The following is a 25,143-nucleotide window of genomic DNA, read 5'->3' as shown; positions in this document are numbered from 1 at the left end:
ATTTTGAAAGATTTCTTTACATTTTTTAAATTTATTCCTCAATTTTAGCTTTTAGCTTTGATTAGAATACCTAAGTAAGAGCCAGCTTCCCATTTTTGAGGACTACATGTGCTATCTCAGTGTTTTTATACTCCTCAACTGTTAGGAGGCGAATCCTTTTATTCCCGCCTGGATGTGCTACAGGTGGCTGATTATGATCTTCCAGCAGCACTTCCTGGTGTGGCGGAAGTGCTGACCTTTGCCCCGGAAGCACTCCGGGCATCTCTGGCAGGTTCATCTGCCATCTTGCCTGGTGTGGCGGAAGTGACAGTTCCTCAGGTCCCATGAGGCTTAAGGCACCCCCTGGCAGTGGCCACGGTTCCCAACAGGTCAGAATCTCTTTGTCCCTTTCCTGTGGTCCTCTTTTTATCCAGAGCGGCTCCTTTCTCGTGACCCAGAAGCTATTACTGTCCCTTTCCGGTACCCTCCAGGCATCCCGGCCATGTAATGATCCCAGTCGTCTGTGACACAAGTAAATGGTTGTATCTGTTGTCACACACATTCAATTGAGACAACCTCAGGGCTCACTTGATAGTAATTACTCTCCGAGCCAGGGTTTGGTGCTGTCATCTAATGCCTCTCTTCTACGTCCCTCTGTAGAAAAAATGATTGACGGAGTGGCCTCTGATGATGTCACTTTCAGTTTCCAGTCTACTGAACCCGCCTCTTCCTCTGAGTTTTCTATATAGACTGACATCTTGAGACAGTCAGGCAACAACTGTCTGAAAAAGACTTGTTTTGTCATTTTGTATTTACAAACATCATGATAATATACAGAGATCACTTTGGTGCGCCAACCATTTATATTCTCATTCCATCTGTTCTTTTACACTGTCATGAGAACCAGAAACAAAATGAAATCAATACACCAGACTTCAAAGAAACAAGAATGAAGTCAAAAACAAAGAAGGTTTCTATCCACAAGTCCTAACTGATTCCTATCAAATACTTTGGATTCTTTCTCCTAACTATCACTACCACAACATGATTTTGTTAAGAAAGGATTCAATACTCAGACTTCAGAAGCTGTTTGTCATCATCTGTTATACACAAGTGATTTCATAGCATTCAGAATTCTTATGGGCACGACAAATCAGACAACTAACAGTTCCTTAGAATATTTCAGTTTCCAGTTGCATTCATATGTAAGATTCTTAGAGAGGACTCTCATGGTTTCCATTTTTCTTCAATTTTTGTGTCTTTCCCTAAGCAAATCCTGGCGATTTATGTGTCTTTTCTTGGATTTTCTTACTTAGGTATTCTAATCTTGAAGCTAAAATTGTGGAATAACTTAATAATTCTTAATGTTTTTCTACGACACCATTTTGTTTTTCTTTGCTGCCATTTTTGTGAATCCTGTCATCACGACACAGATTCTGATTGCCAGGCATTGGGGTCACATTTTGAGGAGTCAATTGATAAAATGTTAAAAAGTCACCTTGGAAACAACTTTGTATCGAAGTTTGCGTAAAAGTAACAAAAGAATAGTGTGTGTTCATTTAGTTAATGCTCTTAACAACATCTGCGTCTCTAAATACTTTTCAACTACAATTTTGGGGTTTTGATTTTGGCTTGAAAATTGTGCTCCATTGACTTCCCAGATATGATTCTTTATTTTTCTGACTCTCATCTTTCCTTCTGATCCTTTATTTAAAAATTATCTAGCAGTTTCTCAGCGTCAGAACAACAACATGCTGAATTGGACTAACCAGAGCAGCTCCTTACTTACCAGAGAACCTTACTTAAGCTTTCAAAAAGCCTTTGACTCAGTCTCACACCAAAGATTAATTCTGAAACTAGAAGCTGCAGGCATCAGAGGTAATTTACAAAACTGGATTTCTTTCAGTTATTCGGCTGGAGACAAAGAGTACGGATAAGAGGAGAATGCTCCATGTGGAGTGAAGTCATCAGTGGAATTCCTCAGGGGTCTGTCCTAGGTCTTCTATCTTTTCTGGTCTATATTGATGACATTGCTTCTAGTATAGATAGTAAATGGAGTAAAATTGGAGGAATGGCAGACACCGAAGAGGCAGCAAAAAAAATTCAAAAAGACCTAGAAAACCTTTAGAACTGACTGGCCGAACGTCTGGAAAATGCAGTTTAATGCAGAAACGTACACACTGCTACAAGCGGGCAAAATGAGCAACAATTATAAATACAAGATGGGAGACACTGAGATACAGGAAATAATTTATGAAAAGGATTTAGAGGTTATGCTGATACATTTTTTCAACTAAGCAATGTGCAGAAGCAATTAAAACGGTAAATAAAATGGTAGGTTATATTATAAAATCTGTTGAATTTAAGTCAATGGAGACTGTATCTGTAGTGTTGTGTGCAGTTCTTGTCACCACAGTGCAAGAAAAACATAGCAGCACTTGCAGCTGTGCAGAGTAGACCAACGAAGTGCATCCCAGGACTTAAAGACTTGTGTTACTATAACAGACTCAGAGAATTAGACCTGTTTAGTCTCAAGCAGAGGAGATTGCATGACCTCAAAGGCATTGATAAAGAAGATCCATCAACATGCTTTCAGCTTCAGCGTGAATCACAAACTCAACGACATCAGTGGAAATTAAGGGGCAGTGCACTTACAAATAAAGCCCAGAAGCACTTCTTTACTCAATCAGTTCTGGGACTTTGGAACAAACTACTGAGACATGTACTTGAAGCAGAAACCTTGACAACCTTTAAGAAGAATCTGGATGAGGTTACAGTTTAGCTATTAACTAAACAAACAGGCTTGATGGACTGAAATCTCCCCACCCTTTTGTCAAAATTCTTATGTTCCTCTGGAAAATTCGTTGATGCTCCCTGGCTAGCTAAAAAATAGAATTCCTTCCTAAGGTCATGGGTTTCCTTCCAATGAGTTGTGACTGGTACATTTTTTGGGAGGTACCCGGGGGGCATTCTCACAACGTAGGCCATTCACTTCAGCTTATTATGTTTCCACCAGGGTTTATTCCCTGGCTTAAGTATATAATGTTTATTTGCTGTCTTTAAATGATTATTTTTCATGTGAATTTTGTTTTAATTTATGTTTAAATTACCTCATGTAAATAGTGTCTAATTGTTATGTATTACGTATATGACATTTTATGTTACATTCCTTGTTCTCTGTGGCTGGCGACCCAAGAAGCAAGGCCACCATGATGTCACAACTGAAGGATCACTGACTGCCTTTATTTTCAAGTGGTGGAAATGCGATCCTTGAGAAGTTCATTGAGTGTTTTTGGAGTTCAGTATCTGTGAGTATTGTTGTTGTATTTTTCTGGTCATTGAATTTCTGTCTTCTCTCTTTATGGTTTCTGCTTCTGAATTACTTAGCAATTTTTGTTGGCCTTGGCTTGTGTTTTTAAGCATACCTCTTTTTCTTGTTTTTATGGGTTCCTTTCTCTTGAAGTGGTGTCTTTCTAGATTTGGGTGATTTTAAAGTATGTTTTTGAACCTTAAAAAACTAAAACTATTTTTGGGTCAGGCTGGGCTGGGTGATTTTTGCTTTGGGTTCCAATCAAGTGTGTACGTACTGGTCTGGTTTTGGATATTTTGAGGTGTGGATCCCCATTCAACATTTTCTGTTGTTGCATCATGACACAGCAGAACTCCTGTTGACCTAAAAAAACAGCCTGATCAGAAACCTCATTATGGCACCTGTATTTACAATCTCAATATTTTGGTCTCTGTCTAGATGCCGTGACTACAGGTAAGAAAAGGAAGGTAGATTTTCTTTAGATTGACCAGTAAATCAAACTCTTTGTCTAAGACCTCGGTGGGACACTCTTATATTAACTGCAATATTCATGAGAAGGACCATGAAATACTCAAACTCCACTCAATGGTTCAGTTGCTCCCCTTCTGCAGAAACCAAGCCACTCTGTTCCAGGAAAGGACCATCACCTGAAGTTAAGAGGTGCTAATTGTCATCCAAACTGCATAAATGTCAGTTGTGAACTGTTCAGATGTAAGCAGGATCACTCTGATAAGGTCAAGAGAACAACATCACCCGCAAACAGCAGACATTTAACTCTCAGCTCATCAAATGGTATAGTCTTCAAGTCTTAATTACTTCCTAATATCCTGTCAATGAAAATAAACAGGAATTTCGCGTAGCGTTCTTTAGTGTTCATTCAGTAGATGCTGCAAATGTTCTATCACACGATTGTGGCGAGCGCCCTCTTCTATGCAGTGGTGTGCTGGGGAGGCAGTATAAAGAAGAGGGATGCCTCACGCCTGGACAAACTGGTGAGGAAGGCAGGCTCTATTGTAGGCACGGAGCTGAACAGTTTGACATCTGTGGCGGAGCGACAGGCGCTGAGCAGGTTCCTGTCAATCATTCATGGAGAATCCACTGCATCCACTACACAGTATCATCTCCAGACAAAGGAGCAGCTTCAGCAACAGACTGCTGTCAATGTCCTGCTCCACTGACAGACTGAGGAGATCGTTCCACGCCCACACTATGCGAGTCTTCAATTCCACCCGGGGGGGTAAACGGTAACATTATACAATATGAATGTTATACTTGCCTCGCACTTCCACCTTGCACTTTTTAACTTGCACTGTGTTTTTATCACTCTTTAATTAATATTGTTTTTATCAGTATGCTGCTGCTGGAGTTCCCCTTGGGGATTAATAAAGTATCTATCTATCTATCTATCTATCTATCTATCTATCTATCTATCTATCTATCTATCTATCTATCTATCTATCTATCTATCTATCTATCTATCTATCTATCTATCTATCTTATTTTTATACAGTGTAAGAGCCATTTCCTAGTTATTTAAGTTAAATTGAATGTTTGCTTATACATTAGTGCATAGTCTACAGTAGGTTCTTACAGCCCCCACAAGTTGAGTTAACTATTTCTAGCCTCATTGACTACAGAGCAGCCTCAGTTAGTGACCTGCCTTGCCATGTGGAAGGCATTGAGGGCACACAGTTTTAAACCGTGCCTTACATGCCCAATAGTCTAAAAGTTAACATGCTCTATTGAATGTGTAGCGCCGTACGTTCAGAGCGTAAAGAAGAAAAAGTAAAGCATCTTTAAGAATAGAAACAAATGCAGTTTGACAAGAAAAGCTAAGTTTAGAGAAGAGACATTTTTTCCAATTTTTTTTGCCTTTTATTCTACGTGTGTAACAACTTTTTTTCTTTATTCTTGTGTTGACTGTTTGCTTTGAAGTTTCACTAAATCTTTTAAAACAAACTTTTGGTCTGAGAAATTTCTTTTGGCATGCGTTTGACCCGTGCTTGATCCTGCCTTATGCACCAGCAGCTACATACAGTATATAAGAGATCCTAATTTTTTCATTAAATATAAAATAGTACTGTGAAATGTATTATTATAATCCTCACAGTTTTTTTTAAATGTTACTATGCCTTCTCACAAACACAGAGGTATTTGTACTCTGTTAATAAATGTCTTGAATTCATTTCTTATGCTTAGCCATGTAAGCCATACTTCAGTTTGCAAATTATTTTTGTATTTTTTCCTCCACGATGGACTAGCACCCTGTCCAGGGGATTGTTCCTGCCTTGCGCCCCCATCACCCTGCTCAGGATTAAGTGCACTTGGAATATGGTGTGGTATAAATATCAATGTATCTATAGCTCGATTTTTTCTTTCTTTTGTAGGATTACCATTGATTATTTGTAAAACTGTTAGGAAAAGTGCTCACCATAGGGGGATCAATCCAAATTAACAGCTAAACTGTTTATTGAATGCTGAAAATGGGGTCTTTGACACAGACGTTTTGCATAGAAGTGTGATGATGTTTACAGCAGCTACTTAATGATGAAATACTGAGGGGCAGAGCATTTCCTACGAGACTTCATGAATCTGAAAGACTTGGTGGTGAAATGACATCATTCATATGCATATGTGCTTGAATCTGCTTGTGTATATATTCTCTTAAAATAGATGCTTACTTACTTTGATGATGAATAGATGTCAGATTTTCTCCTGTGTCTTTATGGTTATGAGAATAAAATGAGGAATGGAAAAAATATGTAAATAGGCCAATTAATCTGACTGAAATAAATGTATGCTGTTCTCTGAATCAGCATTACAAAGAAATACAGGAACAAAATGAACAAAGCCGCTCCATAGCAACTAATATTGACTGTACACTTCTTGTTTTTTCCAATTACCTGAACAGCAAGATGATAAAATAAAATTTCTTTTACCGGTTGGCTCAAAGATCAAAGCAGAATATTAAATGATATACAAATCTAAATTAATCTGGCATATTGCATATACTTGTAAGAAGAATCCTGACTTTGTATTACATTTCTGAGCTTTACGATCATGATCATTCAAAATCATTTTCATTTCGCTTATCCTGATGAGAATCATGCTGTCAACATGGTAGGCTGGGCTGACAAGTATGGAGTAAATCCACAACAAGAAAAATGCAGATCTATGACTGCTCTGTGGTGAATATGAGTGACAGCAATTTTGTAACCTGCACAGAAGTTCCTTTAGTTAAGTACCTTAAGGTCTTTCATCTTATTACTAAACTAGGGTGCTTTGCCCCCTGCTCGCTTCGCTCATGCACCCCCCACCCCCACCTGCGCTACTTGCCATTGTGAAGAGGGGGGCTGACGCACCCCAAGGAGATGCGGTTGCTCCTATGAAACCACTCTTAAACAGTGATACAATGGGAAACAAATAGGTTTTTTTTTTTTTTACCTCCTCTTTGCTTGATCAGCTGCTGGCTTGCTGCTGCTGCGGTGCCATGTGATCAAGGCACTTCGAACATTTAAAAGCCTGTACAGCAGCTGCCCTTTTGTCTCACTGCCTTGTATCTCTCTCCCCCAGACATCCTCAAACACTATTTGATCTCTTTTCGCTGTTCCGTTATTTCACCGAGTAATATTTTCTGTTTGTTTGCACTAATGCGATCTTTACTATCATTTATTGAGACTTTCGAATTTTCCTACTTCCATTATCTCTAACCTGCTCTGCATGTGTATCGCACCAACGTTTTTGAATTCTTTACGAAGTTCTTCTTTGTCATCTACTCTTTGTCTTTTTCCGGTTGTTAAATCTCTTGGCACAAAGTCTAGTCTCGCGGGACGTGAAAGTGTCTTTCTGAGAAGGTCACGTCTCATCTCCCTGAACAGGTCTCGTCTTGTCCCAAGTTTTTTTTTATATAATAGAGAGACAACTAGGTTGATCTGTGTAAGGTCATAGGTTCAAGTCTATAATAATATAGTGGAAAAATAGTTTTTAAGCAGGGTAATAAGCCATTGACTAAGAGGGACACTTAAGGTTTGAGTACAGACTTTTAAGTGCTTCAGTATAGAGTATACAGTATATATGGTTCAGAATGATTTAAGTCCTATTTTTCCCTTTATACAAAATGGTGAAACATGAAGTGAAAAACAATAAGTAACTAAAAAACTCATTAAAACTTAATAAAAACCTCATCTAATGCCACTGACAGTGAGACCTCACATTGTCATGTAGGATATTTACAAGCTAGCGATTGGCTTATAGTATTTACAATGGCACATAAAGGAGAGTGGTATTTATGGCATTCTGATGCAAAAACATTCATTTTAACATACTATATAGCAAGACTTTATGTGTTTCTAAAATATGATTTCAATAACATGTCACACACGTGCGATTAGGAGGCAGCTAAATGGCTTGAGTAATTGTAATACTACATCAGACCAGGAGGTGGCAGAGTGTGATGACTGTCTCACCAGGTTCTAGTGTGTCTGATGTTGTCACTTCCGGTTCTGGTGCCTCTGATGATGTCACTTCTGGTCCCGAAGACGTCACTTCTGGTTCTGATATAGGTGATATAATTTCCTCCACCAGCCCTTAAAACCACCATCTTACCTCCACATATTCAGTTCTGTTTTGGACTCAGTCTTGTAAACAACTCAACCATTTCAACCTTTTGCAGCCAGGATCATAATATACGGGTGGCTGCCCCTAACCTTTTTGACTGTCTGGAGTCTTTTAGTGACAGACGCTAGGAACTCTCAATTGATGTTCTTTCTGCACAACAGCAGCAGTGTATGTCTTGAATAGTTTGAAATCAGACGAGGAATTCCCCCAAGCCTAAAAAGACAAGAAAAAACTCCCAAAAAAAACCTTTTAGCGAAAAAATGGAAGAAATCATGGGAAGGGCAATAAAGAGAGAAACCTCCTTCCAGGTAGGTTGGATGTGCAATGGGTGTCAAAAAATGGGGTAAATACAACACAAAAAACAGAACACAAGTAATCCTCTTCACAGAGCCAGATGGTCAAACTGTTGTGGCCACCTCAGAAATGCAATAAAACAGTGCAATTTACTTTGTTCTTTGTTCTTGCACAAGTGAGCATCACCAAGTGCAACTTTCAAGGCAAAATGCAAGAACAGATTGTACCACTCACTAAATACAGAATTATCACATATAAGGGTACAGATTTGTTCAACTATAACAAAAACAAAGTAGAAACTAATTGACATAAATGAAAAAATAAGTACCAGTGGCATTTATTGTATTTTTCAATTAAACCTTCTTCATGAAAGACATCGGAGTCCTGACAAAATCTAAAATTGTGAGACAGTGTCAGGGTCTACTTGTATGACTACAGTCAAGTTCAGGCTACTTCAAATTGATTCCCCAAGCTTGGACACAATGTAAGATGAGACAATTTGGGAGCATCTAACATTCAGTCAAAGAGAATCAATATTTGTTAATTTTGATAAAATTATGCATAATGGTGCCAATGGGACAGAAAGCACTCCTGGGTGTTGTTTTCATGTAGAAAATAAGGTAAAGTATGATAGGTGATGTAGTGCAAGAGAAAGAAACAGGAGATACCAGAGTAAGACATGGGTAAATAATCAGAAAGCAGGTTATAAGAAGATGTTTTAGTGGGCACAATCATCAGTAGAGTGTCTGCCTGCAGAGAGAATGTCAACCTCATCGAGAGGTTTACTTACCTCGGCTATGACATTCATGTCTCTGGTGACTCTTGATATGAAGTCAGTAGACGGAATAAAAGGGCATGGAGGGGTCATGAAGTTACTGGAAAGGGGTGTGTGGCACTCCTGATATCTCTGCAAAAGAATGAAGGTCCAAGTCTTTAGAGTCCTGGTGCTTCCTGTTTTGCTATATGGTTGTGAGACATGGAGGCTATCCAGTGACCTGAGATGAAGACTGGACTCCTTACCAATACTGTGTCTCTTCAGAGAATCCTGGGGTACCGCTGCTTTGAATTTGTGCCAAACAACCGGATCCTCATGGAGACCTACATGAGGCACATTACCTGCATCATGAGGGAGCGTCAGTTGTGGCAGTACAGCCATGTTGCTTGTTCCTTGAGGGTGATCCAGCTCACAGGATCCTCAGGGCCCAAGTGACAGGACCAGGCCAAGGGGATACCTTTGTAACATCTGGCTGTGGAAGATAGACGGTCATTTTGATAGGGTGGGTTTGGACTGTGTGTCTGCCTGGGGGCTGCCAACCAGGATCCCGAGCTGTTTTGTCGTGTAGTGGGTGTAGCAACGCACTCTACTGGTGCAAGCTCCCCAGCCTGACCTGACTTCATCTCAAGTTAAATAGGTACAAAATATGCTCAGCTATATAGATGTCTGCATCAGAAAAGCCATACATATTGAAATCATCCATAATGGAAACACCACCTGAACTGGTGCAAAGAAAATAAGAAATATGGCAATATTAGCTTTTTCATAGCTGCATTTTAGTTGTACTTTTAATAGATTTTACATACAAAGAAATATATACTTCATGGATTTGCATTAATTATTAATCTCTACTTTTCTTTGATTTCTTTTCCAGTTTGCAGTGGTGGTGTTTTGCACCAACACCACCTGAACAAAGTCCTGTGTAGCCTGTGTGAATAAAAGCAGTTGCTCCAACTCTTGACGAGACCCACTACATTGAACGTTCTAGGAGAAATGATAAAAACAATAAAGAACCACTTAAGTACATTTATGTTAAATAGAACACCCAGTGGCCTTGAACCCCTGCAGATTTTGTTTTTTTTCTCCAGCATTTCACTGCTCTTTTTTTCTGTTCTTCCTGGCCATTTCACCAGCATCAGACTTATCATTAGGTAACGACTTAAAAAAATAATCTGTGCAGAAGAACTCAACTTTTCAATAATTTGTATATTTTTGTTATGTAAGTCAGTCAGTCAGTCATTCTCCAACCCGCTATATCCTAACACAGGGTCAAGGGGGTCTACTGGAGCCAATCCCAGCCAGCACAGAGCACAAGGCAGGAATAATCCCCAGGCAGGGCGCCAGCGCACCACAGGGCACACACACACCAAGCACACACTAGGGATAATTTAGGATCACCAATGCACCTAACCTGCATGTCTTTGGACTGTGGGAGGAAACCCATGCAGACATGGGGAGAACATGCAAACTCCATGAAGGGTGGACCCAGGAAGCGAACCCAGGTCTCCTTACTGTGAGGCAGCAGCGCTATCACTGCACCACCGTGCCACCCTGTTATGTAAGTATATATTGATAAATTCTTATCAAACATGTCAGTTATCCATTCTTATGTTTAACTGTTTCTAATGTTTTTTTCTTGCAACTTTTTCTTCAGTATCTTGTAAAGCACTTTAAACAACATTTATTGTATGATGATGTGCTATAGAAATAAATGTCATTGTTCATTCCTCTGTTTGCTATACAAATGTGTAATAATAGCTAATAATAATAAATACATGCATACAGGACACACCTTGACTTGTAATGTTTTAGGTTAGGTGAGTCTGTCAAAATGTGCGTTCTTTGTATCTTGACAGCTGCAGAAAATAATCGTCACTGTATTAAACTATTATTTTATTCCTTGCTCAAGCGTCTTTCAATTCTTTTTGTCATCTTTTAATATAATATTATACAAATTTTCTTATTGAATATATTTTATGTCTGTTTAATATTATTCTGCGCACGCCTGAGAAATGGCAGACTGTTTATTTTTTTACTAAAACCACAACTTGAAATGTAACTCACTCAAGCCTAATTCAATGACCAAAAATTTGTCTTTCGTCAAACCAAAAATTGTTCCATAAAAATAGTTTTCAAAACAAGCATTGCAAAACTTCTATTAACCAGAATTCACTACAAAGCACACACAAAATTATCAGTTTTTGTTTTCAATCCAATCTCATGTGACCTAGAAGTCTTCTGGGCTGACCTTTTTGCAGTCACATCAGTGATGTAGCACATTGTGGTACCTGAACTAGTTTCCATAGCAACCAGCCCATAAGATGCTGGCAGCCATAATGACAATAAACTGAGTCGGAAAATATGTGAAAAAAAATAACGATTTAAAAAATGAATTCAGAATATGTTTAAGGAGCAGAAATGAATTCTTCATGTTTCAAAAACATAAAAGGAAAGTAAGAGGAGCAAAAACCTCCATAAACACCTCTGGCTGTAACAGATTTCATATTGAATATCATTTTATTTATTAATTATTTAGAATTTTTGAATTCTTTTATTTATTGTTTTTAAGTTATGTTTCTTTATTTTGGGCCTAATGGGGTGGGGCCCCTTATGTTGTGTCTGGGAGGACTGCCCTCACACCTTCTTAAATTTTCATACACTGTAGTACTTCGGTTTGTGGATTTCTTCTGCTTCTGACCCCTTATGCTCCTGGAAATATATGGACCCTAACTCCTCACACATGCACAATCATCTTGCTAATAATTTGTACTAGCTTAATTCTCTTGTGTTACAAGAATTTTCTGCTTTGGTCTCATTGATGTGTTTTTTGAATTCTGTTTTTTTTAGTTTTTTCTTATTGTTATTTGAGCTTTGTATGTACTCACAGTTGCCTCTATGTATTTTGAGGCAAATTCTTCACTCAGATTTTATAAAGTGTCGTGATCTACTCTTCTTGGCCATCTTGTTTAATATAACCTTAAATATGGTGCCACACATTAAGGTCCATGTCTGTAGGCATGTGGTTTTTTTTTAAACAGTACGACTCGAGCTCCGTGGGTGTGTGTATTCATGCGGCACTCAAATATTTGGTGGGGTGATTGGGGCTGGTCTTGTTTGCACATGTCAGCGATTGGTTCCAGTCCCCTCATTGATTTTTCGAGGGTTGTAATTGAGACTCTGTACTCACAGAGGTATAAAGGAGGGCAAGCAATGAAATGAGAAAGATGGGGAAAAAAATGACTGTGAAAAGGACAAAGAAGTAAGCAGAATCGGAGAGATCAAGCCAGTGTAGTGATGGGAAGCAGGCGGTTAGTGACCCCATATAGGAGTGAGTGATTGACGTTCCAGGAGTGGATTGTCTCCCTCTGAGCAGTAGAAGAAGCAAGGGGCGAAAGAGGCGCCTTCCTAGGTATCCAGCAGGTGTCAGAAAGGTGCGAGAAAGACAGGTGGTCTGGCTTACAGCTTCATGGCAGACGCCAATGTAGGCATTCATGGCAAGAGCCAGAGGAGGTGACCATGGCTGCTGGCGTTTCCACGAGCTACAAGAGTGGAGGATGAACTGGGGAGACGGAGAGTGGAAGATGCACTGAGTACTGCGAGAGAAAAAGCCAAGTGTCTAAATCGTTTTTTATGGGATCGTATTAGGGGATTTAAGCTTTCATGGAAGAGCAACTGTTTCTTTGGATTATTTATTATTTAGGAAAACTTGTACTGCACTATTTATTGGTTGAAAATTAAATTACTTTTGCACTTTCTGCATCACCCTCTTGCTGCCTATTTGTGTTCTCATTTGCCTGTCTTCATGTTATTGACGGTTCCGGGTTCAAGTATTGCCAAGGATCCCAGACTGTCACAAGTACCTAATAGCTGAATGCATTCTATCTATGAACACATTTAGAAAGGTGCAATATAATATCCCTAATTACATGGTCCTATTCACTTTTAAAACTATTTAAAAAGCCAACCCTGCTGCTTATCCATAATATGATGAAAAAAAAAATCTTTAGAGACTGCTTATCTCATCTGCAGCATAACTGTATGGTACATTAGAAGCTTGAGGCTTTAGGCACTTTGGTATGTTTAATTAATTCTCTCTGTAAATGTTTATTCAGGTTTTTAATGGCCACTCCCTGGAACAACTCCAAAGTTAAAATCTTCTCTTTTTTCAGTTTAACTCTGTTGGATTTGTAATTTATTTCACTCAAAGATTTATAAAAGCCAATCCACACACATTCATCTATATACAGTATCCATTTACTAAACCAGTTTATCCACATTTATCATTGCACAGACCAAAGTTGAGCGATACAAATAAAAATAATATTAATTTACTGAATCATAGGATAATTTTCAAAAGTTTTTTCATACCTAGTCTCATGTGAATTTGTATATATCTTGGTAAAAAAAGTTAGAAAGTGTTACTAGTGGCAATATATACTGTATCTTCTTATATAATACGCTACTGTGGTTGTCCGTTTGTCTGTCCAGGATTTTAAATCACCTGTAGCTTGCAAACCGTTTGATTTATTGACCTGAAATTTGGCACACAGATACTACATGATGTCTACTATCTGCTTTTGGGTGATAATTAACCTCTAAGGTTAGTCTCTTCTTATTTTTATTTTATTTTATTGTAGAATCTGCTCTCGGAATCGGCCACCAGGGCAGCCATGCGGCGCATGCGTACAGGGTGCTGTTCTCATCCCTACCACCTTCGTCGTCACTTCATATCTTAAATCATTCTTGAGGCAAATTGAAGACTTAAATGCTAGCTTAAGTGAAAAATTAAGGAAAACGTACTAAGTAATTGCAACACAGACACTGTTTTAATCAGTTTAAACCCAAAAAGATGCCAACGAAAGAAGATAAGAAGTGGGCCACTAGGGTGGAGGAAAGAAGACCTGCTCAGGAAGCAGCAAGCGCATCAATCTCTGAGCAAACGGATGCTAAACGTAAAGAGAAAGAGGATGAAAACTAGGAATGCTCAAGTCAAGTGTGTTCACTGAACGTTATCGTGCAGTGCGCCGTTACTGGTATATATATATTGCATGTATAAGCATTGCATTCTGTAAGGAACTGCATGTAGCTGCTAATCAAAACTACAGTGTTACACAGTATATGAAGTGTGACAAGTAAAGGGTGCCACTGAGCCCCTAAACCCTGAGACACAATTACACTGCACTGTTCTGGGTTCCAACACAAGATCTTTTTATTTTACAATTCCTTCACAGACCTCCAAATCCTTTTTCACAACAGTATAATACAACATGTTCTCTTGTTTCCTTCCACACTTCCTATATGGTTGACTACTCGTGCAGGAAACTCGGCTTCTCTGGAGTATTTTCATGCCACAGCATTGCACACTGGACCCACTTCCGGGTAAGACAGAAGCCCTTCAAAGAGGGCATAATGATCCCCTGCAGCTCCCTCTGGTGGCACCCAAGATCCCTCACAGGTCTATTCCATAGGACTGCAATGCCCTGCCTGCCCTGCAGGTATCGATATGGGAGCACCACCAGGGGGATGCTGCCATCGTGTGACGAAAGGGAAGACATAACTCCCGGGAGCAGCCATCTTCTATCCTTCCAAGCAGGCCTCCCATCCTGGCAAGCAATCTGCCTCCATCCTGGTTGGGATGCCAGACCATCCTGCATAGCACTGACAGAAATGATTGTAAATCTCAAAAAATAAATCATAATATGCAAAATGCATATGTTGCATTAATTAGCAGCCTTTTAGAAATGTGTTACATACATGACTCTGTTGTGTTACTAGTCCCTGAGTTCACAAATCAAATAACTTTCATGGAACCAACAGTTCTATGGGAAGATTGTTTTCTGGTAGCAAATAATATGAATATATTTATGGTAGGAGAAGCAGACATCTACAGCATTTTCTATTTCTCTTAAGTTAATCAGATACCAGGAAAGCATAGGGATTGCAAAAAAAAGTCTTACGATATCCCTGACAGTGAAAAATCATTCACGTTTTTTGGCTTAGGTCAGGGGTGTGTAACTCTGGTCCTGGAGGGCCGCTTTGGCTGCAGTTTTTGCATTCTAACCCTTTTCCTAATCAGCAAGCAGTTTTTGCTGTTAATTAACTCCTTTTCCTTTCATTTTAATAGCCCTGTTTTAAAGGATTCAGTCCTCTGAATTGGTTAATTCTTCATTAAATGGCAGCCAAACAGAAATGAGATGTGAAACGAGCCAACAGATGGCTGGCTACATTGGAACATTTAACTCCAGCCAATTTCACTCCAACCAGTGACTTAATGAGAAGCAGATTCTTGCTGTTAATTAAAGCCATAATTGAATGTCAGGACTTGTTGCTGCTCTCATTCTGCCACAGCAGACTGCTGATTTTCTGTTTTTTCTAAGATCACCATCAAGACATTGTGGTGACCTGAGGAGACCAACATGACCGAGACCTTCACCATTCTTAATTTTCAGATTAGCTGGTCATGTGGAGGCTTGTTTTGTGTCTCATTATTGTTTGGCTGCTCATTAAGGGAAAAAAAAACACTAAGGGGTCTGAGTCACGTCAATTAAAACTAAGGTAAAACAAGTTAATCAGCAGCAAAAATGGCTCACTAATTAAAAAGATGGTTAGAAGGAAAGTCTGCAGCTACTGCAGCCCACCAGGACCGGAGTTGGACACCCCTGGTGACCATCTGAAAATTGACCAGGTCAAATGGAAAAAAGGAAATGATTTTAAAAGACCTGAAACACCTGAAGACAGCAGGCACAATAACAGAGAGGACTATGTATCAGGAGATATGTCCTCCTGCACAAGGATTTTTGAAATTAGCCTGAGGTGTTTCACTCCAGGGCGGCATGGTGGCGCAGTGGGTAGCACTGCTGCCTCACAGTTGGGAGACCTGGGGACCTGGGTTCGCTTCCCGGGTCCTCCCTGCGTGGAGTTTGCATATTCTCCCCGTGTCTGTGTGGGTTTCCTCCGGGGGCTCCGGTTTCCTCTCACAGTCCAAAGACATGCAGGTTAGGTGGATTGGCGATTCTAAATTGGCCCTAGTGTGTGCTTGGTGTCCTGTGGTGGGTTGGCACCCTGCCCGGGATTGGTTCCTGTCCTGTGTTGGCTGGGATTGGCTCCAGCAGACCCCCGTGACCCTGTGTTCGGATTGAGAGGGATGGAAAATGGATGGATGGATGTTTCACTACATGTATTGTTTTTTTTCCCTTCACAGTCCCTAAAGTTCCTATCATAGGGGCTACAGGAAAACATGAAAAAAACAGGCATTTGAGAGCTTTTTTCATCCTTCTTCTCACTGCGTTTTTCTTTTCCAACATTTGTCAAGACTTGACTGTTCACCTTTTCTCAGGTTCCTCTGATTCTCCCGTTCAACAACATGGTTGCTTATTTGCTTCTTCACATCTACCAGTACCAGGAAACCTGCTCCACAATGATTCCTCCACCCAGACTCCACTGCCCTGGATGCACTACAACAGTAGTTCCCCAAACTCGGTCCTGAGGACCCAATGTGGCTGCAGGTTTTTAATTCCAGCCAAAATTACAATTAGTGATAACAATTGATCTCATTTATTTAGATGGTCTTTTTCCCTTCTCTTATTCTGCCTTTAGAAAAGCACAGAAGTATAATTTTTACATTTATAAGACATTTAGAAACATTTCTATTTTTGCTTTAAATGCTTACCTCTCTTTTACTGTTGTCCTATTGTTTTGTTATTTTTTTATGCAGTTTCCATCCTTCATTGTATCCTAATAACGATAATTAAAACAAACAGAGCTGACAGCCACGCAAACAACACTGAATGATGAAAGGCTGCAATAACTTCAGCATTAGACTCGCTAATTAATAGATAATTGTTGTGATGTGAGATTTTACATATAACTTGATGAATACTTTGTATGTCTTTATTTGTAATTTAGGCACAGCAATGTAATTTAGTCTTTACCCCCCCCCCCCCCCTTAGGAATGGGTCTGTTTGAATTTTATGACAGGATTTGGATGTGTTTTAAACCAGTTTGCCGAGTGTTTCTTTGCTAAAGTCATTTCTATCCCCGCAAATAGGCTAGGGTGTACTTTAACATATGGTTTGGGGGCAGGTGTTAAGATGTTGTATTTCCCCATTGGTCTGAGGTATGGCTGTTTGGAATTGGCTTGTGTCAGACGCTTTTAAGTATCATGATGTCCTATTGGCTGTATGGGTTGGACAGAGAATTTATAAATTTGATTGTTCACTGTCTCTTGCTAACCTGTGATGATGTAGAAGTATCTCTCTCTTACTAACCAACATCTGAAAGAAGTATCTCTCTCTTGCTAACCTATGATGATGAAGACAACACAATGAAGAGCCCAGTTTAGCAGCCATTTTGAACAGACATGTGGCTGAAAGCTGAGCACCAATGATGCCTTAACTAGAGACATTTAAGTAACTGCAAGTCTGTGTGCAGCCTGAACTACATATCACCATTTAATCAGGTTGTATGGTTGCCAATATTCAAATGTACTTTGCATTTTGTTATTATTTATGAATATTATCAGTAATACATTATTTTATGTGTAACTTAACGTCTGCTTGTCTTTTTACTACATCTAATTGCTTGAGGTTATAGATATAGAAGGGAAGGTGGGGATAAGTTATATACTATAATACCTTATAAACAGTGGTAAGTCTGTGAGATTAGGCATTCTGACAAAGGCTACATATTAATAATACAATAGGGAAAAGTAGAGCAATATATTACTCTACCAAGACAAAATAATAATAAATTAAACAATCAGAACACCTGGAAAAGCAGAATGAAAATCAGGCTGAAAATTGTTTAAAGTAAAAGATAAAAACAAAAAACTATCCCTTATAAGTGCTTAGTAAATTTTAATAAAAATTTACCAAACTTAGTTTTGTTATTTCTCCATTGACTCCCAAACACAGAAACTGGGAAATAACAGCTCACTTGATTGGGCTAGGGAGAAAAAGAGAGCAAGCTATCTCTAATCTATCCTTTTAATCCTTATAAGTGCCAATGTAACAATACGCTTCATGGCAATAACTCCTGGGAAAATTGAAAATTAAGGTCAAAGCTGTCTTATTTTTAGTTAAGACTACAAAATGACAACAAAAGTTTAGAAGCAATGTCTCCAAGACTGGACAGTTAATTTTGTGAGCTGGAATGTTAAAGGCTTGAATCATGAATTAAAGAAAAAGAAAGTATTCTCTCACCTAACAGGTCTAAACGCTAAAATAGTATTTTTACAGGAGGCCCACTTATTAAGCAAAAACAGAAGCTGGTTGGAACAAAAACCTGCAGCGATAGTTGGTCCCCAGGACTGAGTTTGGGAAGCACTGCACTACAGTATTAGTTCTCAATCTCAGTCCTGGGGCCCCTATGTGGCTGCAGGTTTTTTTTTGTTTTTTATTTTTCAAACAACTTCTGTTTTTAATTTAACTCCTTGTCTGATTAAACAAGCTATTATTGTCATGTTTCTATGCTTTAGATTCAGTGCAAACTTCAACAACTTAAGTACATTTTTGTTAGAGTGTTCCAAGCATTTATGCAGATCTTTTATTCTTGGCTGGCCACAGGGGGCCATTCCTGTCCAATCAGTGTGTTAATCTCATTAGGAAAAATACTCAATTTCTGTGTAAATATAGTCATACTTGTGGATTCACAATAATTGAATGTGCCTTTTTTTGATTGATTATGTCTGTCCTGAACTGTATCACTCATAGCTGCCAGCAGGAACATGTCCAATGTGGGTACCAGAAAGGGTAGCCTGGGTGGTGTGGTGAGTGTAAAAGGAGAGTTGGTCAGGGATGGTTGAGGACAAAGACAGACAGATGCAAAGGGCAAGAGTGGAAGAGTATTGTAGTTAGTGGAATTTATTAATTTCTTTTGTACTTTCCCAATGAAGTTTTTGGGATTTCATGCTGGCTATTATGGGACTTCTGAGGTCGAGAGAATACAAATCATACATTTATTTTGTCCTATCTTGGTTCCCAACTAAGATGTCATTTTTTTAACATCTTATCCTGGCACCATTTTGAATATTGACGGGCAGCACCACATTGGCGATTTTTCCGTTGACTATTGCCAAGACAGCGTCCCAGCAGTCCCCATGAACGTGCTCCCTTGATATCATTGACAAAACCCTATAAAGCAGTGGCTCTTAAACATTTTTCTCACAACCCAATTTTGCAGTTTTTCTTTGTTCAAAACCCTGAATCACCACTAACAATCATCCCCAGTAGGATTGTTACCCCTTGGAGAGTCGCTGCTGACCGTCATCCCAGGGTGGTGGATTTTACTTGTAAAACTGCTGCTGCATCATGACCCATTGTTTAAAAAACTACATTATAAAGCGTCATGTTAAGCACCATTGTAATATCTGTGTTTGAACTCTGTCACACTCACTGGGAGACATCTGAAAGCCCTTAAGAATAGCACTACAACGCCAGACCAGGTGGTGGCGAGCTGCACTCACTCTATTTCTCAATCTTCTACAGACCATCCATGGCAAATCTCGCCAGGTCCCGGTGCCAAGGATGATGTCATTTTCGTTTCCGACGCCTGTGATGACATCCGTTTTCCGGTCCTGGCGCAATGGACGCCACGGATTACGTCACTTCTGGTAGAAAAGACATCAGTTCCGGTTCCAGCGCCAGTGATGATATTACTTCCGGTCCAGAAGATGCTATTTCTGGTTCTGGTCCCATTGACGTCACTTCCGGTCATGGGCTTTAAAACCATCTTTTCCTATTTCATGCAGTTCTGTTTTGGACTCAAACCTGTGATCATCTCACTCAATTTAAACTCATTTGCAGGCAAGGCACAATATACGGGTGGCTGCCCCAAACCTTTTTATGTCTGTGGTCTGCTTTTGTGACAACACATAACAGATATAATAATGCTATTCCATTCAGGGTGTAGAAGACTGTCCCAGCAGCATCAAGCATAGGGCAGGGTGCTAGTCTATTGGAAGGCCCACCCATGAACACGTCTGCATTCTTTATGACAGTGGTCCAATTTAGAATTGTCAAATGACCATCCATGTACAGTTACAAAGCACTGCTCTAACTAAAATGTCAGTTTTAAGATATCTATACATTTTGATATAGAAAGAACCTCAGAGCATCTTTGTCACTGGATTTGAATGCTTTCTCTTTCACATTTAGGAAGACCTTTTAGCTCCTTATTAATCCAGGGCTTTTTCTTCAGAAAACAACACGTCTTTGAGGGTACCATCATGTTGATGCAAAAAATAATATTTTATCTATTTTGTCTAATTTAACAACTCTTCCCTGTAAGTCTCTGAACATGCAGCTTGTGTGATCCAAATATTCAAATATATTTTGGAAGCTGCATGCTTTTCTGAAATGTGTGGAAGTTACATTTCTTTCTTTGCCTTACCTCAGTCTCTTTGAATGTACTGTTCTGTTGATTGTGCTGTCATTATCTTTCACCATTGTATGTATCTGAAAATTAGCGTTTCATCCTGTGCTGTAATATGAATTGCTTTGTAATAGCACTTACTATGAAAACTGTGATAGCGATTGATTGTTTGGCTCATCAAATGTTGATTCCTTCCACTGTCAGAATGGTTATTGTTTCAGCTTGGATTGCTAAGTTAATGAGATCAATAAGAAGCAAATATAACAAAGAAATGCTTTAAATCTGCACAGCATGTCATACTTCAGTTTCATTTTACAGTATTATTTTTTTGTATTATAATTATGTAGACATTGTCAGCCATTTTAAGATGAATCACATGTCTATAACTCTGCTAAATGATTTATCCTGTGAGTCAGCAGAAGGGCAGTAGGTTGCAGTAACAACAAACGACATAAACATTACCAGTAATGGAATAGCTGCATGTTTCTTTCAGATTAGCTACAGTACAATTGAAGCCTTCCTTTGTTTTCTGTAATATATTATTGTTTAATCCATCAATTCTCTGTTCAGTTTTTGTGTTAGAGTGTTACATGCGGCCCATTCTTCTAGCATTTAATGCAAACAAAACAACCCAGGACAGGACATCAATCGATTACAAAACAAACTAATATACTGTATATGTGCACACCCATTTATACTGATCTAGGTCTGGAGTGAATTTCCCAAATTCAAACACCTCGCAGAAGTTAACAAGCAACTTTATGAGGTATTTAAATGTCACAAACCATGGAAGTTTTAATTTTTTCTGGTAAGGATACATTTTTCCATGAAAAGATTTACCCTGTAATAATGATATTTATGGTCAGGAAACTTTTCAGTTAAGTATTTTGATCCTTGTAAAAGTTATTAATAATTTGTATTGTAAATTGTGTTGGTATTTAAAGATACCGCAACACCATTTTCTTTTTGGTTTGAACATCGAATTTTTAGTACCTGGTTGCTAGGTGGCTTCCAGGGTCACGTCCCCTAGGAGGTCTTCCCCCACAATTTTAATTTTGCAATGTTATAAATAGCATCTGAATTAAATTTTCACTATATGACTTTATGGGAATACAGTTAAAAACTTTTGCAAAAAAAACTCTCATGTTTATTCCCTAGTTTTGACCCTGCTTTGTTTTCTTTTTTGAATTACAACTTTTCCTTTCCCTTTGGTTTAGTCGTCATATTGCAGATCCTTCTAGTCTTGATTCTTGTCTGCCTATTGACTTCTCTTCCTGGTTAGCCCCTTTAACCTGTCTGCTTGTTTTTTCCCCAATGTCAGAATAGTATATAATTTGCAAGCTATTTTTGTGTTGGCTTCCTAGAACCCCTGCCCCTGATCTCACTTTAATAAAGCATTATCAGTCAACTGAAAAACAATCGATTGTCAGTGATTATACGGTGTTATTTTGCCTCCATGTGAAATTAAATGTAGTTGTGAAAACTAATCTGAAGTAAACATAGCATCATGATTTAATAACTAAACACGACAAATCATAGAAATATCGTATATACTCATGTTTAAGTTCTCCCGCAGATAAGTCAGGGCTTCATTTAATCTTATAATTTCCGGTATTTTATAATGTCGGTTGTATAAGTCGAATGCGGAAAACTCATGCTATTGGTCCAAGAGATTTTGATATGCTAATACCCACCTGAAAGAGTAACCAAGGAGCACACTGTCTTTTTTTTTATGTATTGTGCCTGCCTGACCACACAGTAATACCTGAACTATTCCGAAGCGACGTTTGCACTGTTTTGTGTTTTTTGTATCTCACATCCTCATACACCTTTATCGTAAGAGCATCCTTTATCTACGATGGAGTGTTCGATCAGAAGAAATTATGAAGCTGGTTTTAAATTAAAAGTCGTTGAAGTAGCAAAAGAAATTGGTAAGCTGCGTTGCAGCAACAAAATTCGACATGTCTGAGAAACTGGTGCGAGATTGGAGGAAGCAAGAAGATGTTAAAAAAAATGTATTTTTGAATTATTAAATTATTTCAATTTTTCGGGTTTCAAGACCCAACTTATAACATAAAACTTGACACTTGTTTCTAAGACCCATAGTGAAGAAGAAATTTTTCTGGCACGTAGACTTAATCTTGCTCAACTGGAAGAATCCTAACTCTCCTCTTTTATGTCAGTGGGTAATTGATGTTATATATTATCTGAAATTGGAAAAAATCTAATTCTCACTTAGAGGATCTGTACAAAACTTTTTCAAAACCTTGCAGGATCTAATCAATGTTAGAATAAGAATAAGAATTTTAGAATAAGCGTTTAAATTGAGAAAGTGTTTTCTCTCCCCTCTTTTCTTTTTCTATTTATATTTATTAATGCATTCATTTATCTACTCATTTATTTTTACTAGTTTAAAGATTTACTCTGTTGGCCTAGCTCTCTTTCTCATGGGTGGGGGTTGATTTGTTCTGAACCTAGTTTTGTTAAACTTGACTTGCTTGTATGGAATGTTATTTGATTTTAATAAAATCAATAAAATGCTTAAAAAATGATTTGTGATTTGTGTGCAGGGTGGAGATTTGAGTTTGAATACTGAAAGATCAGAGAAGATGCATTGTGGAAAAAGAGCCACCCAAATGAAACAATACAGATTCTCATTTTACAGTTATGTAAAATTTGACCCTTTGAAGCAGACTGAAATGCTGTAAAGTGAATTTTTGAAATTGATTCCATATCGCCAGTGCCCTGAAGTAAAGTTCTTCTTTACTAATGTCTTTAGTAGTGAAAGTAAATAATAATATAACAAGCTTGTAGGTAAGACTGAAGTCTTTACTGACATACAATTATAATGTGTCTCTGAAAAGGGACTTAGGTACAGTAGACCCTCTCAAAGCAAAGCATAGAAACTCACCCTGGATTAACGAGAGCTCTTCCCCTCTTAAATTAGAATGCTAAGCATTAAAGAGTAGATGGAAAAACAAATTGACCAAATGACCCAATCACAGGTTACCTGCACCATAGACTGCAATGTTTCAGTGCTGGGCCCAGAAGACACATTAATCCTCAACACTGACAGTTTCAGAACAGTGGAATTGGCTAGAGATTCTTTCCAGAAGGGAAAAATAAAGAGGATCAGCTGATTTCCACTAGAATTGATTTAGCGGTTATCAGGTCCAGAGAGAGTAACTTCCGTTGGGTGGAGACTGAGAGAGAGAGATGGAGAGGAAAGGTCCAGTAGATTTAAGGATGAAAAGTAAAGTCAACAGAAGGAACACCTGAGGGAATATTTAAAACAGAACACCAAAATGCAGAACCTGATGAAGAAAACCTCTACTGTTAATTTACAAACTCAAAATTTTTGACAACATTACTGTTATGAATTGAAATATTTTGGATTTTTTTTTACTCTGGTAGTAGTGTGTATAATAACTCTATCAGTAAAAAAAGTTATTTACAGTGGAACCTCGGTTCACGACCATAATTCGTTCCAAAACTCTGGTCGTAAACCGAGTTGGTCGTGAACCGAAGCGATTTCTCCCATAGGATTGTATGTAAATACAATTAATCCGTTCCAGACCGTACGAACTGTATGTATATATATATATTTTTTAGTTTTTAAGCACAAATATAGTTAATTATACCATAGAATGCACAGCATAATGGTAAACTAAATGTAAAAACATCGAATAACACTGAGAAAACCTTGAACAACAGAGAAAACTAACACTGCAATAGTTTGCGCTATAGTGCTAGGAACCGCTCGCTAAAAACACTTTTTTTAATGAGTTTTAAGCACAGGGGAAAAAATGAACATTTGAAAAATCCGTAATTTAATAAACCACCAAGAAAAGTAACATTGCAACAATGCAGGCTACGAACCTCGATCACTGTAAATAGACCTGAAAACAAAAACAAGCCTTCTCTACCTTATGCGTCCCTCGCTCGTTCGCTCGCTGTCTCTCTCGTGCCTGTGTGTGTGTGCGTGCGTCTCTCTTTTGCGAGCCTGGAGCGCCTGTGTGTGTGTCTCTCTAGCGTGCTCCTGTGTGTGTGCGAGCCTCTCTCTCCCGCGCCTGTGTGTGTGTGTGTCTCTCTTTTGCGAGCCTGGAGCGCCTGTGTTTGTGTCTCTCTAGCGCTCCTGTGTGTGTGCGTGCCTCTCTCGCGCTGCTCCTGTGTGTGTGCACGTCTCTCTGTCTCTGTGTGTGTGTGTTTGTGTGTGTCACGCTCTCTTGCTCTCTCTCTTGCTCCCTGCACAGGAAATGCATAGGGAGAGACTGAACATGTACAAACCGAAAGGGAACCTGGCTTGTTCGTATACCGAGTGTGTGGTTGTGAACTGAGGCAAAAGTTTGGCGAACTTTTTGGTCGTAAACCGAGTTGTACGTGTACTGAGACGTTCGTGAACAGGTATTTTACCTGTGGATGAAAAGAATGCAGACTGACAGCAGGCAGGTGATATTTTCTTAGTTCTCTTTATTTCATACTCGGAGTCACAGGAAGTAGAGATTCAGAGAGCACAGTCTATTGCCGCAGGGCTCGTCTGAACCCCGATCAACAGTAAGGGGGAGTTTTTTATATCTCTTCATCTCATGATTAGTAAGACAGGAAAACATCCTTATCATCTAAGTAAAGTTAAGCAATATATCTCAGCTAAGCATTATTTATGTCCCCAAGGCTGACCACAGGACAGACGCCTTGCACTTACACCCTGCAGTCTTGTGACCTTTTTACCCTTAGTCATTCACTTTGAGGAAGCTAACAAAAAAGGCAGCTTGAATCATATCCATATAGAAACCATTTT

The sequence above is a fragment of the Erpetoichthys calabaricus genome, chromosome 4, assembly GCF_900747795.2.
Source record: "Erpetoichthys calabaricus chromosome 4, fErpCal1.3, whole genome shotgun sequence".
Taxonomy (NCBI): Eukaryota; Metazoa; Chordata; class Cladistia; order Polypteriformes; family Polypteridae; genus Erpetoichthys; species Erpetoichthys calabaricus.
Note: the sequence above shows the minus strand (reverse complement) of the source record.